The sequence below is a fragment of the Apium graveolens genome, chromosome 6, assembly GCF_009905375.1.
Source record: "Apium graveolens cultivar Ventura chromosome 6, ASM990537v1, whole genome shotgun sequence".
Classification (NCBI taxonomy): domain Eukaryota; kingdom Viridiplantae; phylum Streptophyta; class Magnoliopsida; order Apiales; family Apiaceae; genus Apium; species Apium graveolens.
Window position 1 is genome coordinate 203,136,922 of NC_133652.1, and position 18,091 is coordinate 203,155,012.

The 18,091-nt window shown below is 35.9% G+C and overlaps 1 non-coding gene across 1 annotated transcript; it reads right to left on the minus strand.

Annotated features, from left to right (window-relative positions):
* Window positions 1-12,699: 12,699 nt before the first annotated feature.
* On the minus strand, window positions 12,700-12,806 carry LOC141670035 (small nucleolar RNA R71). Its single transcript, XR_012554286.1, has one exon. It is a non-coding gene; the product is annotated as a small nucleolar RNA R71 (small nucleolar RNA).
* Between the last annotated feature and the right edge of the window lie 5,285 nt (window positions 12,807-18,091).

The following is an 18,091-nucleotide window of genomic DNA, read 5'->3' on the forward strand; positions in this document are numbered from 1 at the left end:
ATTATTCGTTTCGGTAAATCAATAAAACTCGTATTTTCAATAAACGGGATCTTTTTATTAAACTATTATAATTATCACCTCGTAATATGTGTAACCAGGCGCTGAGACCATGACCGTAGTACAAATTGTACTGATTTGGATAATTATCCCGAAAACCGGTACCTTTTGGATCTGTTTTTATAAATAAACGTACCATTTTATATCCAGAATGATCCAACAGGATACTAATGTTTCGTAATTATAAATAGCCTTTACCGTATTTTATTTCGTACCAAAAATCATTTGCAAACAGTAATTATAGAATTTTCAAAAGAAAAATCCTAATTTCATAAAACTTACCGAGAATCAAACCTCAATTTCAAGGTGTTACCGGAATCCGTTGGTGAAGCTCAAGTACTCAAATCCAAGCTCTTGAAATATACTATCAGAATCTGTGCTTCATATCACTGCAGAATCAGAGGTTTATTTTCTGTAATTTTATTTATTTTTGAATTATTTTGATTAAAAATATGAATTTTTGTTCGGATGATTGTTTGAATGATTTGATTGTATGGTTGTGTTCCTGGTGTTGTGTAGATTAAATCTGGAGCTTATGGAGGTGTGAGAATTCCGGGAACGCCGTCTCCGGTAAGACAGGGCGTTTTCCGGCGATAGGGGGTGCAAAATTGCACATTAGTCCTTGTTGTTTTGAAAACGATGAAGTTCAGTCCTTGAACTTTCCAGAACTTGCAAATTTAGGATTCTTGTTTATAAATTATTTAAAAATCATATTTCCTATTTATTATAATTATAAAAATTCATTTTTAATTTCTGAAAATTCCAAAAATTATTATTTTAATTCTAAAAATTATTTTTAATTCAAAAATAAATCTGAATTAATTAGTTAATTAATTTTAGTTAATAATTAATTGATTAATTGGTCAATTAATTCTAAAATTAATTGATTAATTGATTTAATTAAATATTAATTGATTTTAATTAATTATTTAATTAGATTTAATTATTTAAAAATGATTTAAAAATTCTAAAAAATAGTTTTAAGCTTTAAAATACTGTTTTAAATTGTTTTCAAGGCTCGATAATTATTATAAAATTGTTTTGAAGCCAGATTTGGCCAACTGAACCCTGTTTATTGCTTCGAAATTAATCCAATGACCCGTTTTAATTCCGAAAAATATTTTAAAAATCATATTAAATACTTGAAAGCCTATTTATGACTCGAGACTCCTTTATAAATGATATATCATTGATTGTTTGATGTGTTACGTGTTATATGACTTGTTGTTTAACTGTCGGTCTATATGTTCGGTGTTTACTTGTTTATAGCGTAACTTTCAGTCCGTTAATCGGATTTGGGTAAAATGAAGGGTAGACAGAAGTGTATACCAAATAGAATCATACAAGTTGAGTATTGATAGATGCTTATAATATGTGAGCAGAAGAGACAAGGCTTAGGAAAGGGAAGCAGATAGTCGAGGAGTAAGACGGTTGTGATTGGAAATTAGTGCAGTTTAGCAAGCTAATATCAGGCAAGTGTTCTGAACTTTCTCGAGATATATTGTAGTTGATTGATAGTCCTGTTTTATATTACAAGTGCTTTGAAGCACTGAACCCTAAACATTGATTCCAGTTGTTGATCTTTGAGCCGTAAACCTTATTCTTTCTGAACCATTGATTGTTGTATACCTAAATACGAACAACAGATATACGATACTACTCCACAAATACATACAAACTAAATACCAAACACTGAATCAAATTGCTTACATATTCAAACCATTGTACCTTATGCTTTGAAAGACCAAATCCTAGTAACCTTGAAACATTGATTCATTTATTATCCAATTCTTTCATAACCTAATAGCCATTCTTTGAAATTGCCATATTGATCCTTTGTGAAGATTGAAACCATCTCATTATTGAACATCCAACGTTGCTTATGATTTTGTTTATTGCATTACATTGTTTATTCTCTTATTACGTTAGAATTGGATTGTTTTATAAAATTGTGGACCAGATACGTGGTCAGACCAGATTGGTGGTCAAGTAGGCCAATGTGTGCCTTGGATCCAGTAATTAGAGCAGAGCTGTGTGCCTGCTCGGGGTTAGTGCGTGACTGATCAGCAGCCTAACCTTGGTTTTCAAAAGAAAATATAATATCCAATTCTAAATCATTAATCATTGTTCACTTGATACCTTAATCCTTTTCACTTGATGATCATTATTCTCAGTCTTGTCATTGTGACTTGCTGAGCTAGTTAGCTTATTTGTGCGATATTGTTTATGTTCATTTCCAGTTAAGAAGGAACCAGTTGATAGCGAGGATCCCCAATCCAGTGCAAGAGCTAGGGATCCAGGTTGATCGAGTTAAGCTAGATGACAGCTTTTGAGATAGTTTAAGTTTATAAAAGTTTATATTAATGTTTAATATTCAGTTCTGAGTTTGAATAGTTGGGATTTGGACGTTTGTAATATAAAGTGTGTGTGTGGCTTGTGTACATACTTTAACCTGTTGCGATCCGTGGTAGTCGGTAAGTAGGGTCACTGCATATTATTATTATCTTTATTATTGTTATAAGCAGGTTGTAAATAAGGTGTGTGTGTGTGTGGACCCCAAACTTCTGACCCGGGTTTGGAGGGCGCCACACTATCAAAGAAAGATACTCATTTAGTCGACTCGGATCTTAATCACATCGCGATTCGACTCCGCGTGGTCCTTATCGTCTACCCGTACAAGTATAAGTGACTAAAAACACATATCACATATGTCACATCGTCATATGATGCTTAAAAATATTTTTAGAATCGAAATCGGAACAATATTCACATTATCGAACAAGATCTGGCTCGTTTCTTAATTTTCGTAATTTATTGGACCCATACTTATACTTAATAGGGTCTATAAGTAGATAATTTTCGAAAACCGACTCGGTTCCAAAAGAAATTAAGATTTGAAACTATTTTTATTAAAATCAAATCGTTTTTCTGAGTCTAAGGGTTTCATTTCGTTTAAAACAGATAAAAGGTTCAATTAATAATCAATATATTAAAATAAATCAATTTATTATTTAAATAATTAATTATTCAAGTTAATTAAACCTCAAATATATTTTTAAATAATTATTTGGGAAAAATCAGAATTAAAAATAAATTTTCCATAATTTTTGGAATTAAAATAAATTTAATATGGAGTATTCAAAATAAATTTATGAATTATCAAAATAATTAATAAATAAATAATTTCAAATTTTGGAAAATATTTCAAACTTATTTATAAAATAAATCAATTGATTAATTAGATTAATTAACCAATTTATTTAAATAAATAAAACTTAATTTTTGAATTTATAAAAATAAAAATTAAAATAAAATTCAATAATAGTTTTTAGAAAATGGGAATTGGGTAAAACGGATCAAACCGGGTTGAGAACCGGGTTCTGAAGAACACAATCGGGTCGTCAAGAACAACCTAACCCACCAGATAATTTCCGGAATCCGGTGGCCGGCAGTAACTTTGACGATCACGATTTAGGCCAAAATCAGTATCGTTTGTACTGATTTTTGCGGGATTTCAATCCTAATCAACATCCTACACATATATCAACCTATAATCGATCGTAATAACCCATGTATCTTATTTTCCGATCAAAATCGACTCAACTCCGGAAAAACTTCGGTTTGGCTCAACTGTACATGAAATCATAAGGTTAATAGCACAAATTAAAGCTTATTCACTGTATAATCAATGTCCTAACACTCTATAAACCTCAGCTTCTTCAAAATCAAGAACGTATAATTCAAAAATTGAGTATAAACCCTAATAGTCGAATTCACTCATACAAGAATAGTTTGATGAAATTGATACCTTAAATCAACTGTACACATCACAGAGAAGCTATATCAATCATCAAAAATATTCAATAATCACTAGAACTAAAAACCCTAATTTCAGTTGTGACCCTTAAAATTGAAATAAAAAATACACGAATCAAAACTTGAAATTGATGCTGTAAACTGAAAGAACAGATCAAAACCTTCGATTTAAGTACTTACACGACTATGATTGATGCCTGAAATCAATCAAAATCACCGGTTAATTGCTTCACCCGAATCCGAATAACCTGACCCGATTTGCAGAGAAAATTCTTATTTTCTGATTTTTTTATAATTTAATTATAATTAATTAATAATAATTAGGCTATTTATAGTATAAAAAATAATAGTCCTCATTAAAATTAAGGCCCTAATTATACACCTAATAAAATTAATTGGCCCTTAATTAATAATTTTTGAGTAATTATTTTTAAATATTTAATATTAAATATATACAATATATATGCCAAAATTTCCCAAAAATTGTGAATAATTCAAATATACAAAAAAATGGAACAATTGAAAGTTCCGTAATTTTATAAAAATAAAAATATAATTTTTGTGGGGTTTTTGACACCCAAGGGGCCCGGAAAAGTCATTTTTCATGAAACGAGAAAATTTCTAAATTAGCCGGATGTTCAGACTAATGATAGGGTACAAGCCATACTAGAAAATTTCCTCAAAATCTCGCTAAGAAAATAACTGGGGATCCTTTTTAAACATTTCACTCTAAAGTTCTCAGGTTGACTCTTCAACCATAGGGTTTCTCCTCAAAACTCTTACTAGTGGTACAGACTTATTTATCAATACTCTCTCTTGCCCATCTAGAATTCTTATTGGCTGCTCGACATATGACAAATCAGCTTGAATCTCTATTTTCTCATATTTTATTACATGTCTCGAGTCAAGATTATATCTCTTAAGCGTTGACACATGAAACACATTATGAATATGCTGCATATGAGGCGGTAAGGCTAACTCGTATGTGACCTTTCCGACTTTCTTCAAGATTTTAAACTGACCAACGTATCACAACTTTAGTTTACCTTTGTTTCCAAATCTAGTCAATCCTTTCAATGGCGATACTTTTAATAACAGATATTCTCCTTCCTAGTATTCCATATCTTTTCTAGTCTGATCCGCATATTTCTGTTGTTAATTTTGCGCTGCTTCTAATCGCTTCTGAATAAGCTCGACTTTTTATTTGGTCTGCTGAATCAATTATGGACCTATAATTTTACTTTCACCAACTTCATCCCAACATACCAGTGATCTGCATTTTTTTCTGTATAAAGCTTCATAAGGTGGCATTCCAATGCTCGCATGATAGTTGTTGTTGTAAGAAAATTCCACCAACGGAAAATGTTCATCCCGACTGCCTTCAAAGTCTATTGCACATACCTGTAGCATATCTTCAATTATTTGGATCGTTCTTTCATTTTTCCCGTCTGTCTGCAGATGATAAGCGGTACTCATATTTAATTTAATGCCCAAATATTCCTGGAATTGTCTCCAGAATCTTGAATTGAAACGTGGATCTCGATCAGATACGATTGATACAGGAACTCCATGTCGCATTACAATTTCTTTGAGATATAAATGCACCAACTTGTTCGAGTGAAAACCTTTCGTTGATTGGAAGAAAATGTGCTGACTTCATTAGTCTATCGATGATAACCCAAATTGCATCATGATTTGTTCTAGTTCTCGAGAGTCCTACTACGAAATCCATCGCTAGATGTTCCCACTTCCATTCCGTAATATCCAGTGGTTGTAGTAATCCCCTTGAACGTTGATGTTCAGCTTTGACTCATTGGCACGTATAACATTTAGTTACCCATTCCGCTATTTCTTTCTTCATGTCTGGCCATCAAAAATTCTCTTTCAAATCTCGATACATCTTTGTGCTCCCTGGGTGAATGGAATATCTTGAGTTGTGAGCATCTCGTAATATTTCTTCCTTCAATTCTGGTACACTAGGTACCCAGATCCTCGATGAAAATCGTAGAATTCCCTTATCATCTTTCTGACTTATAACTTCTCCTATTGATAGGCTGTCATTTTTATGGCTCATTACATCCTCTTGACATCTTCGAATCTTTTATAACAATTCTGGTTGAAATGTCATTGCATAATTCATTTCGATGGATTCTTCTGGAGTACGAACCTCAAATTTCTAATTTATCAAATTCTCTGACCAATTCTTCTGAAGAAGTTAACTTATTTAGTCTTTCTTTTTGGCTTAAAGCATCTGCTACGACGTTTGCTTTTCCTGGATGATAGTTGATTGTCACATCATAATCCTTAATCAATTTCAGCCATCGTCGTTGTCTCATATTGAGTACCTTCTGCATAAAGATATAATTTAGACTTTTGTGATCTGTGTAAATTTCACACTTTTCACCATAAAGATAATATCTCCAAAGCTTCAGTATGAATACGATTGCAACTAATTCCAGATCATGGGTCGGATATTTCTGTTCATGAGGTTTCATTTATCTAGAAGCATATGCATTTACGTTACCGTTCTACATTAATACACATCCAAGTCCTCGGTAAGAAGCGTCGTTGTATATAACAAAATCTCCTTGATCGTCTGGTAGTACTAATACAAGTGCAATCACCAGTCGACTCTTCAATTCCTGAAAACTTTCTTCACATTTTTCATCCCATACGAACTTTTTATTCTTTCGAGTCAATTTAGTTAATGGCGTAGCTATCTTTGCAAATCCTAAACGAATCTTCTATAATAACCAGCCAATCCCAAGAAACTTATGACCTCATGTTGAGTGGCATTTATGACACATTATAACGCTCCGTAAAGCTTTGAATTGGTGTTTTTAACGTGTTTTTGTAGTGTTTTAGCATTTCAGGCATTTATCAGGAATGCAGGTGAATTAGCATTGTTTTGATGCTAATATGGCGTTAGGATGATGTCCAGAATAAAAGCTCGTGAAAAGACCAGCTCAAATCAGCAAAAAAGGAAAGAAATCATAAATTTCTCCTGAGAGACGGCGCCCGTGCTGTGATAGCGCGCGGCCGCGCCCAAAGAGCAGAATGTCAGCACGCCCGCGCTGGTGAAGCACGCGACCGCGCTAGGTTGGGAAAATAAAATCTTGTTTCTTCTGGAATTTTGATCTGTTGGACTTCTACTCTGCATGGGCTGCTATATATACATAACTTATGCTCGTTTTTCTTAACAAGACGTACCAGAGCTTAAGGAGAAGGCGTAAGAAGACCATAAAGCACAAATCAACCAATGCAAAGAAGATCTAGTTTATTCTTGTGATTTTTTGTTTAAAGTTGTAACTTTGGATGCTAGTTTTCTTATTCGTGAACCTATAATCTTATTTCATACTTGGTTTTATTTCATTATAAATACTACGCTTATTATATCATGCTTTCATCGGAAGCCACATTGATGATGATTCCGATTATGGGCTAATCGTTATCGTGGGATTCTGACAGATTTATTCATGGATTTCTTTAGTTAATTCGTTTCAATGCCTTAGTGTGTGGTGAATGTATGATAACCTAGTATTGGTTGTGCTTATTCATCTTATGAGCGTCGCGAACTTATAAGATAATGACTTAATATTTAATAAAACAAAAGTGAATTTAAGGGTTTAGAACTTTCCATGCTAGCATAGGTTCATGTATTTGTTATGCATGATTCTTAGGTAATTTTAACTATCTTACTTGCCCTATGTAATCACGATAGATAACTTGTGCATTAAACTTTTATGTTGTCAAATTCTATAGGGTCTCAATATAGTTAGTGTCTATTCAGCTTTTATCTCTTTTGTGGATGTCTGGTAGTATTGTATGCGTGCAACAAAAGTTGTCGTTTATCAGTTTCGTGTTATCTGATTAGTGTCATCACTATTGCATGCTAAGGGTAAGAATGAAAAGGCTATTGAATGAAGTATTTAATGAATTTAGAATCCCATATTTATGTCATATATTATTCAACTCTCTTTAATTTCCTAGTTTATGTTCTTTAGTATAATTTCTTAGTTAATTGTAGTTATAAACAACCTCAATTTTTTATTCGTCTTAGCATTGGATAATAGCCATACTAGTGTTGCATAAATACACTGATTAAAATTAACCCAAACCGGTCCCTATGGGAATGAACTAGAATTTATTCTATATTACTTGTGATCGTGTATACTTCCGTGAATATTAGCGCATGTTTCAGCCCTAACAAGTTTTTGGCGCCCCTGCCAGGGATATCGGTTTTAATTTTTAGTTTATATGTTTGTCATCATTGGTCGTTAAAATTCAGTGACTCGGACATTGTTACTTACTAAATTCTTTATCGTGTTTCATGTACTCTAGCAAGCGTGTATGCATACGCGTTCTTGGTCTCGTAAGAGAACACTGGATCAAGCTGAGGAAGAAGTTGTAGTCGAGGAGAAAGTTGAAGAAGAGATCTTAGTTGAGAAAGAAGAAGAAGTTCTTATTGTAATGGGAGAACCAAAAGCAAATCCAAAGGCTTTGATGGACTACTCTCAACAAAAGATCAGTGATATTCATTCTAGCATTGTTCGACCAGCCATCTCTGTCACGCCCCGACTTAACAATATATATAATACAACTTATTACAATAGTTAACAAAAGAATAAATACATACGAATCCAAGATCTTACAGTTTAGGGTTTGGAACAGGAACAGCCCAACACTATTAACTATTACAACCTGATTTTTAATATCGAGTCCTCACACAAAATGGTCACTTATTCTACCTGAGCTCGACCATACGAATCGGCATCACAAGTCTTACGCGTTGTCTGCTTGAATCTAACCATATCTGCTAGCTGTAATATCAGGGTGAAAGCAAGTAGTGAGCCAAATGTTCAACAAGTGCTATACAAAACAATACATAAAATGAAATAAAAGAATATCAATGCGAGGGAAGAGCTAATAATAACAAGAGATAAACTTTTGGGTGATGGCATCATTTACTTGTAACAAAACAATTTAAAACCATTTCTTTATCAAAACCATTTTATGACGCTACGGAGTACAGCCGGTGATCAGCCGCGAAGTAATCCGGAACCTCGCTGGGTTCTAGAACATTTATGGGATCCCTAGGCAGCTTTTAAGCCTACAAATTAAGAGCGGAAAGGACTTGCGTCTCAGTCCAGATCCACTATTTAAAGAAAATATTTATCCCCCTTTGGGACTAGAAATCCAAATTTTAACCTTTTTATTTTAAAAACTGATGCCAATTGACAGTTAATATCTTAAACAGTGAACATCTTAATCAAGGGTTCTAGATCAACTTTGAAGCTCTGGGAATAGGTCCACTACATTTCAAGGCCATGATCCATTAGACTATACTTTATCAAGGGAATTTCAAAGTTTCTATTTACAAAGATTTTGACAATGAGATTTAACAAGGTTATCAGATAGTATGAAGGAACAAAGTCAAACTAGGTTCAAGGTAATGGTTCCAGATAAGACATAGTTATTAAAATATAAAGAAAGTGAGCATCAGTTCAAGGTATAACAGAGTATAATGCTTTAGGGTAAGGATAGGGTTATCAAACAATCATGAACAATCGTTAAGGAATAACTGACTTTTAGGTATCAAAATAAGGTTACTGAATATAACTTGCACATGGTTCAACATCACAATCACTTTAGTATACTAGCATGGTATGACTTTTGATTTACTTGCATAGCAATCTTTAAGTAAAGTAAAACTACTTGCAATAAATACTTGAGGGTTCATGTCATTTTCATATAATACGAAGATAGATTTGAAACCACTTGGTTCATGTATATTAAGGTGAATTAGAATAATCGCATCATATATAATAACTGGTTATCACACAATTGCAGTGTAAACAAAAGGTAGGTTGAATCACTTGCCTTGAGAAATGCTTGACTTGACTGGCAGGTAGGAGCAACTGGACGCTTTAATCGACTTTAATGGCAAGTTTACCCTCGTCTCGAGATCCTACACAAATAATAATAACCTCATTATAATATGTTCTCACCAACTCAACCTATTTGTAAACCGAAATTATACGCAATGGCACTTAGGCCTATATACACATATATTTACAATCACCATATAATCATAATAGTACTCATAGCCACATATGCTCACATACCATATTTAAGTACAAAATAGTATAACACACACTATATTGCATCACTAAGCTTGGATGATCTTGCTCCACTTACTTAAGTCACTTGGTCGCTAAACTAGAAAAAACTCCAAATTTTGACCTCCTAACTCAAAGTGCCTTTACTAAACCATCCAATTCCTATTGACCCTGACTTGGGACTTTCACTCTAATTACTTTAATCTATCTTTCAACTATGGTGGTCAACCAAATCTTCACTCATAAGTGCTCTAAAACTATGTGATAGGTGAATGTGCTCATTATAGTGATTCCAGGATGACATCTATGGTTTCTTGGGTGCATTTGACACTCTTACACTTCAAGTTTACCTCTAAAACTTCTACACTAGACTATTCTGATCATAAGTCAACTGCCAAACTTGGTGTGGCTCAAGGGCCTAGCTTGGGCCTCCCAAGGCCTAAGCTTAAAGTCCACGTTTCCCCTGTTTTCTGGACAGAAAAGGGTCCTATTTGAATTAACTTGTGACACATGATATTAACTCAAATCCTATGAACTATGGCTGGAAAAACTCCTCTGACACTCCCTCTAACTAAAGCCAAATAGGGCCTAATGAGGGCCTACCCATGACATGGTCAAAACTTTCCATTTCTAAGTTGTAGCAAAACTGTCCCCTGCTGGACAGATTTTGTGTTTTCACTCGTGCACCTAATCAAACAACCTACAAACCTCTAAAAAACACCTAAAACCTAATGTATACTCCTAGTGATAACTTCTGGTGACTTGGGCCTCAAAGTGCACGACAATGACAAGGTCAAATCTCACTCTACACCTCATGGTACCAAACTGAAATTCTACAGAACCTAATGCTCCCCTTTCCAGCATGATTCTCATTTGACAAACCCAACCAAACATCAACCAAAACCCAAACCAAACCTCAACCAAGGAAATATACTGAACTAATACTCCCACACTCAATATTGGCTTAGTGGAGATCATCCTTACCTAAGGTGCAATATAGCAAAACAAGAGTTAACACAATACACTAATTACAAGTCATTAACTTTTCGAAAATAACCACTTAAATCTTCCATATATATTCGAATTAAAATCACATATCAAGGAGCACAAATGAAAATCAATATCTTAACTCAACTGAAATTAAAGCCTATTAACCATTATCAATCCAAATGATCAAGAACTTTCGAAAATCATGAGTTGAATCTATGCATGCATGCCTTCGAATTTACAAGCCAAAATAATATGATTTCCATAATAGATTTTATCATAAAATCAACATGCAAGCCTAGCATTAACTATAACTAAATGATCACTTATCATGCAAAGGGTTTTATCAAGTTTTTACTTCCAAAACCAAGCTATCATCACATAAACATTCAAAATCAACAAGGCCACAAAGAAATACCATTAAGAACCATTCATTCGGCTCCCTTAAGGTCATAGCTGAATGAATTGAAAGGGAAATGACCATTAAAAACAAGAGCTTCACTCTCATGACTTGGTATTTCACCATTCCTTGTAGTTCCCTCAATAATACAACCTTAAATCCATGAGAATCAAGATTGTATTTTGAGTTCTAGTTAAAACTATGACATGCAAGATCAAAACATAAACTTTTCACTCTAAACTCTTTGGATTATATATGAACAACATATAGGGAGTAAGATTACTTGAATATAAGATGGAGGTTTGAGTGAAAAATGAAGAAAAGAAGGGGGTGGGGGCTTCAGCTATGGGATGGCCGAGAGGGGGGGTTTTGCCGAGAGGGATGAGAAGAGAGGGAGGAAAGAGTGAGGTGAGGATGGAGTGAAAAATGAAGTGATCATGACAACTTGTGCTTGTTTTATGGATTTGATTTGACTAAATGTGAGTGGAGTTGGTAATTGACAAAAGTAACCCTCTAGCAAGATTAGGTCATTTTGCATGCAAGGACAAAGAAGTAATTTGGCTAGTAAAATGAGAGTTATTGGGGTTGGAATTATCTGTTTAGCCCTTTAAGTTGAATGGGAGGGTATTTGCATGCAAGGGTATCCATGTAATTTTCTAATTAATAAATAACTAATTTTCAAGGATTTATTTTTATAAAATAAAATAAAAATTCAAAAATTATAAAAATTGTACCATAAAATAACTTGGATTTTTAGAAATTTTATGAGATCAATTTTGTGATTTGTGAATGAAATAATTTTAAAAGATAATTTTCCCATGGTAAAGAATATTCTCTATAAATCAAGAATAAGAGCAATTAATAGAACTCTCGATTTGAAAAATTCATATTTTAAATAAAGCAATTTATAATGCAGCAAATTCCATCCACACAAATGTTCAATCAATAAATATATTTATAATCGACTCTAATGTTATACAGAGTTCGCAAATAATATTACATAAAATACCGGTCGTAACAATCTCGGCTAATACCTTTGAGATCAAGTCGAGCACGATTCAGATGATACAGAACTCAGTTCAGTTTGGGTGTTCTCCGACAGAAGACCCCAACATGTACATTAGATATTTCATCAAGATCTGTGACACTTGCAAGTTCAATGGAGTTTCTGAAGATGCTATTAAGTTGAGGCTTTTCCCATTCTCTCTGCGGGATAAAGCTAAGTGTTGGTCACATTCTCTACCACTAGGGTCTATCATCAAATTGGAGGATCTTGCTCAGAAATTCATAACTAAATTCTTTCATATGGCGAAGACTCCTGCAATCAGAAATGCACTTACTTAGTTTGCTCAGCAATCTGGAGAATCTTTATGTGAGGCTTGGGATCGTTATAAGAAGATGTTTAGGAAGTGCCCTCATCATGGGATGCCTGACTGGATGATCATTAACTGTTTCTATAATGGTTTGGGTGCTACTTCTAGACCCATGCTTGATGTAGCATCAGGAGGAGCATTATGGGCTAAAAGCTATGATGAAGCTTATGAATTGATTGAACTGATGGCTGCAAATAAATATCAAAATCCTACTCAGAAACTATCGTAGGGAAAGGTAGCAGGAATTCTGGAGTTAGATATAGTTAATGTTATAGCTGCTCAGCTTAAGGCTTTGACAATGAAGGTGGATTCTTTGGCCAATTATGGAGTTAATTAGATCACTAGTGTCTGTGAGCTTTGTGCAGTTGCCCATGAGATGGAGCAGTGTGCTATTTCTAGTGAATCAGCTCAGTTCGTGAGCAACTTTCAGATGTCGCAGCAACCTGTGCCAGCCACCTATCATCCTAACAACCGCAATCATCCTAACTTTAGCTGGAGCAACACTCAGAATACGGTTCAGCAGCCTTATTAGCAGTATCCATCAAAGCAGTAAAACCCCCCTGGTTTTCAGCAACCGTAATATGCATCAAGACAGCAACTCCAGCTACAATAGTCTAATGAAAAATCTGAATTGAAGGAGTTGAGGCTCATGTGCAAGAGCCAAGCGATTTCTATCAAGACCTTATAAAATCAAATTGGGAAAATTGATAATGCCTTGCTAAATTGTCAACCTGGTACACTCTCTAGTAACACTGAAGTACCAGGAAAGAGGGAAGCTAAGGAGCAGGTAAAGGCAATTACATTGAGGTCTGGGAAGGTTGCAAATCCTTAACACTCTCAAGTTTCGGATGAAGAAGATGTGGCTGAAGAAGAAGTGTAGAAGGGAGATAAAGTGGAACCAAGAAAGACTACTGTTGAACACACTCCCCCTGAGGGTAATACGAGGGAGAAGCAGATTTATCATCCACCTCCATTTCCTAAGAGCCTGCAGAAGAAAACGATGGATAAGCAGTTTGAGAAGTTTCTGGAGGTGTTCAAGAAACTTTATATCAACATACCTTTTGCTGAAGCTCTTGAACATATGCCTAGTTATGCGAAATTTATGAAAGGTATACTTTCTCAGAAAGTGAAGCTTGATAACTTAGAGACAGTTGCTCTCACGGAGGAATACAGTGATGTGTTGTAACAGAAGTTGCCTCCGAAACTTAAAGATCCTGGAAGCTTCATTATTCCTTACACCATTGGAAAAGTGTCGTTTGACAAATGCTTATATGACTTGGGAGCTAGCATCAATCTGATGCCTTTGTCAATCTTCAAGAAGTTGGATTTACCTGATCCAAAGCCTTCTTATATGACCTTGCAGTTGGACGATCATTCTATTACATACCCACGAGGCATTGTGGAGGATATCTTGGTCAAGGTGTATAAACCCATCTTTCCTGCTGATTTTTTAATTCTTGATTTCGAGGAGGATAAAAAGATTCCCATAATCTTGGGAAGACCATTCTTGGCTACTGGCTGAACCTTGATTGATGTGCAGAAGGGTGATCTCACTATGCGAGTACTGGATCAGGATGTTACCTTTAATGTTTTCAATGCCATGAAATTCCCTACTGATAATGAGGAGTACTTAAAAGTGGAATTGGTCGATTATGTGGTTACTTCAGAACTTGATCAAATGCTAAGGTCTGATGCCTTAGAGAAAGCCTTGATGGGAAATTTAGATAGTGAAGATGATGAAGGTGATGAGCAGCTGCAGTACTTGAATGTTTCTCCTTGGAAGCGAAGGATGAATATGCCTTTTAAATCTCTTAGAATGTCAGAACTCAAAAATGCTGAGGGCTGTCTCAAGACATCTATTGAGGAAGCTCCTATACTTGAGCTTAAACCATTACCTGAACACTTAAGGTATGCATTTTTAGGTGATGCATCTAATTTGCCTGTTATTATTGCATCTGACCTTTTAGGTAGTTGTGAGGAGAAACTCTTAAGAATTCTGAGAGAGTTCAAATCGGCAACAAAGAAGGCTAAATTTTGTTAGAGGAAGATAGCAAGCCTACTATAGAGCAACAAAGAAGGCTAAATCCTATCATGAAAGAAGTTGTGAAGAAGGAAATTCTTAAGTGGCTGGATGCATGGATCATCTATCCCATTTCTGACAGTTCTTCGGTGAGTCCAGTTCATTGTGTACCAAAGAAACGAGGTATCTCCGTTGTTGCTAATGAGAAGAACGAGCTCATTCCTACTCGAACTGTCACGGGGTGGAGAGTTTGCATGGATTACAGGAAGCTGAACAAGGCCACGAGAAAGGATCACTTCCCTCTGCCTTTTATTGATCAGATGCTTAACAGGTTGGCTGGGAATGAGTACTACTGTCTTCTGGATGGCTATTCGAGCCATAATCAGATTTGCATTGCTCCGGAAGATCAGAAAAAGACTACTTTCACCTTAAGAAGAGTTTTTTTTGGGGTTGTGTGGAGCACCGTCCACATTTCAGAGATGCATGATGGCTATCTTCTCTAACATGATTGGTCAGAATGTGGAGGTGTTCATGGATGACTTCTCTGTATTTGGCGATTCATTTGATGAGTGCTTGCAGAATCTTTGCAATGTTATTAAAAGGTGTGTTGAGACCACCTTGGTTCTCAATTGGGAGAAATGTCATTTTATGGTGCGGAAGGGCATTATTCTTGGTCACAAGATCTCTAGTAAGGGTCTTGAGGTGGACAAAGCCAAGGTGGGGGTCATTGAAAACCTTCCTCCACCAATTTCTATTAAGGGAGTTCGCAGCTTTCTTGGTCATGCGGGTTTCTATAGGCAGTTCATCAAGGACTTCTCAAAAATCTGTAAACTTTTTATGCAATCTTCTGGATAAGGATGTCCCATTCAAGTTTGATGACGAGTGCCTAACTGCTTTTCAGTTCTTGAAGAAGAGTTTAAGCACGGCACCTGTCATAACTGCACCTGATTGGAATGAACCTTTTGAGATGATGTGCGATGTAAGTGACTATACAGTTGGAGCAGTTCTTGGGCAGAGAAAGAACAACATATTTCATGTGGTCTAGTATGCTAGTAAGACCCTCAATGGTGCTCAACTGAATTACACTACTACTGAAAAAGAACTTTTGGCCATTGTCTATGGTTTTAAGAAGTTTCGATCTTATTTGCTTGGGACAAAGTTGACAGTTTTCACTGATCACGCTGCAATTCGATATCTCGTCTCGAAGAAGGACTCGAAGCCTAGATTGATTAGATGGGTTCTTTCGCTTCAGGATTTTGAATTAGAGATCAAGGACAGAAAGGGTACTGAGAATCAAGTCGCTGATCATCTCTCTCGTTTGGAAGATCCAAGTGCAACTTCACAGGATAAGACATTGATCAATGAGTCTTTTCCCGATGAGCAGTTATTTAGAGTGCAAGAGGAAGAACCGTGGTTTGCAGACATTGTGAACTACCTTATGAGTAATATCATACCTCCAGATTTGTCGTACGCTCAAAGGAAGAAGTTTTTTCATGAGGTGAAGTGGTACATATGGGATGAACCATATCTGTTTAGGCAAGGAGATGACAAAATCATCAGAAGATGTATTTTGTACAGCGAAATAGGGGGGGATCTTGCGAGACTGTCATTCGACTGTTTATGGAGGCCACTATAGTGGAGAGAAGACAATAGCTCGTGTCCTTCAAGCGGGATTCTTCTGGCCTACATTGTTTAAGGATGTGCATCACTTTATTTTGAAGTGTGATCGATGTCAGTGTGTGGGTAATATGTCCAAGAGGGATGAGATGCCTCTTAATGTGCTTCTCGAGGTTGAAGTCTTCGATATTTGGGGTATCGACTCCATGGGGCCGTTTATCTCATCTTGTAATAATCAGTATATCTTGTTGGCGGTCGATTATGTGTCAAAATGGGTTGAAGTCAAGGCTTTGCCGATAAATGATGCGAAGGTAATACTTAATTTTCTGCATAAGCAGATATTCACACGATTTGGGACTCCAAGAGTCATAATCAGTGACGAGGGATCGCATTTTTTTAATCGCAAGTTCACTGCCATGATGCAAAGGTATAATGTGAATCATCGCATTGCTGCAGCCTACCATCCTCAGACTAATGGTCAAGCTGAGGTGTCTAACAGGGAGATCAAGTGTATTTTAGAAAAAATTGTGTGTCCATCAAGGAAAGACTGGTCTTTGAAGCTTGATGAAGCTGTTTGGGCATATAGAACAGCATACAAGACTCAGTTAGGAATGCCATCATTTCAGTTGGTTTATGGTAAGGGGTGTCATTTTCCTGTCGAGCTCGAGCATAAAGCGTATTGGGCTTTGAAGAAGTTGAACCTTGATTTGGATGCAGCTGGTAAGAAGAGAATGCTTCAATTGAATGAACTCGACGAATTTCGGCTTCAAGCGTATAAAAACAACAAAATGTACAAGGAGAAAGTCAAGAGGTGGCACGATAGGGGTCTAGTGCTCAAGTCATTTGTGTCGGGGCAACAAGTTTTTTTATTTAACTCTCATCTCCGTCTTTTTCCTGGAAAATTGAAGTCGAGATGGTCCGGGCCTTTCATAATCAAAACTGTGTTTTCGCATGGAGCTGTGGAGATTTTTGAAAATGATCCAGGCCAAGCATTCAAGGTAAATGGTCTGAGGTTGAAGCACTACTATGGGGATACGGCAAACTGTGAGGTGGTTAGTGACATTTTATGTCTACTTGATCTCGAGATTCTACGTCAAGCTAACGACATAAACCAAGCGCTTCTTGGGAGGCAACCCAAGTTTGTTGTACATTAGTAGGTAGAGGAAGTAGAAAGAAAAGAGAAAAACATAAAAACATCAGAAAAATAGAAAAATAGAAAAAATCAGGGCCAACTACAGTAGCACGGCGCGCCCGCGCTCCCGCGCTGTAGAGTGGGGCGGCCGCGCTGAAATTCCAGAAACTGCGTGCGACCGCGCTGCCTGGCGGGGTGGCCGTGCTGAAAAGTCAGAAGCACGACGCGCCCGGGCCAAGGTAGTGCGCGACTGCGCTAGGTCCCTGTGTTCGAAAAAAATATAAGGCAGAAAAGAATAGAAATTCGGGAATTTAAATACAAAATCAATTCCAACCCGAATTTTACTCTTCCACATCCCAAATTTCCCTATCCAAATCAAACCCATTATTTCCATAATCAATTCCCACTCCTTTTCCATAACTAATTCACTCCCAATCTCCTATATACATACACTTATACATAAACCTCTCCATCACTTCTCAAACTCTCAGACACACAAATCTCTCTTACAAACTTCTTTTATCTCAAACTTCTTCAATCTCAATGGCACCAAAAAGACAGTGAACTCAA